Here is a 1,620-nt window from a genome sequence, read left to right on the forward strand (position 1 = left end):
CGGTCCAGTGTTTTCCAGCACTCTTCGAAAATTGCATGGCAGAGCCAGCATAAGTATTTTATATCAAATAGTTCAATGTTTGCCGAGCAACCAGAGCCAATTCGCCCGATGGCCATTCGACGCCAAGTTCAAAAATTTATGGTAAAATTATTCCCGAATATTTGAATAGTAAGAAACGTATCGGCGAAGAGAGGGGTTGGAGGAGAGAGGTAGAAGATCGTTCGCTGTAATAATGCACCCATCGAACGGGTTCGCGGAGAACATGGCAGTGATTGATTGACGGAATTCTTTTGAATTAGAGTTTACAAAAACGTAAAAAGGGGTAACATAAAAGTTACCATAACACGTCGATTCGATGGGACTGACAGCACATTGTTATGTGCTTGCGTGGGAAACGTCACGGTTTGATGAATGTGCACGTTTATGCTGTCGTATCTACTAATTGATATATTATACGGACGTTATTAATCGGTCTATCTTCGATCGAATAGCCAGTTTCCGTCGAAATCATCCTTGGCGGAACGGATTCCCTGACATACTTTTGCGCGTATTAAGGCGAGTTTAGACTTTCGATGCGCAACGTGGATGACTCATCTACACTGAACGATGTAAAAGTGGTTTCGATTGCACTTCGGTCAGAGTGATCGTCCAAACTGACCAGTGAACAGAGTAGAACCAGTATCTACTTTTGATGAATTGAATGCATTGTGGGCGAGTCATCTGTAATGCACATCCAAAGCGTAAAAGTGTAAACTCACCTTTAGTTAATGTATATGGAGCCTTTTACTAATTTTTAGCGAAGACTGATTCCAGGAATCCAGGAGCAATGTGTAAGGACAATGAAAGAAGCTTCCTTTTCCATTTTCCCGTCCTTCTTGAATGTGACACACCTAGAACGACGAATCTATTAATTACCTCTAAGAGATACATCGACAGATTTTGTTAAGATTTAACTAATAGAAAAGTACCTTCCTTCTTCTCATCCAGTCAGAATCGTCAGTCGAAATTCAACCATCGAACAGTCAACCTCTGTACACAGATCCACGTCATTTCCGCTACCTTCGTCGTTACATATTTTTTGCTTAATAAATCGTTATTTGTCCTATCGTCATAATTACTTCCCCAACATCGCACTGAGGACTTCCTGACGAAATACCAAAAATTGCTGTGTTATGTGAATTCGTGTTATACGAGACTAAGACTTAGTGTGCATATACACAAAAAAAAATAGGGTTAGGTTCTAAAAACTCCACAATTTTTTAATCGTGCTGTAGGGATACTAGGTTATTCGAGAGTTTCCCTAATTCTCTAACAGTGCTATGGGAATGCCGTGTTAAGCTGCGTCTACACTACCTAACAAAACCGTGTTATATAACAGATTGTAGTATAACCTTGCTGTGCAACATGTTTTTATAACTTGTTACAAGATTATATATTTTGGACAAGCCTGTACCAAGTTTGTATAACTAATAATAGTGTCATAATGGATAACATATAACTTGTTACATAACACAACAAATGTTATGCAACATCATGTTATATAACATTTTTCTTCCTGTTATTCTAACAAGTATTATAATTTTGCTACAAAATGTAGACGCAGTTTTACCCGGGGGTTTT

This window comes from Dufourea novaeangliae, unplaced genomic scaffold (genome assembly GCF_001272555.1).
Source record: "Dufourea novaeangliae isolate 0120121106 unplaced genomic scaffold, ASM127255v1 scaffold8, whole genome shotgun sequence".
NCBI lineage: Eukaryota > Metazoa > Arthropoda > Insecta > Hymenoptera > Halictidae > Dufourea > Dufourea novaeangliae.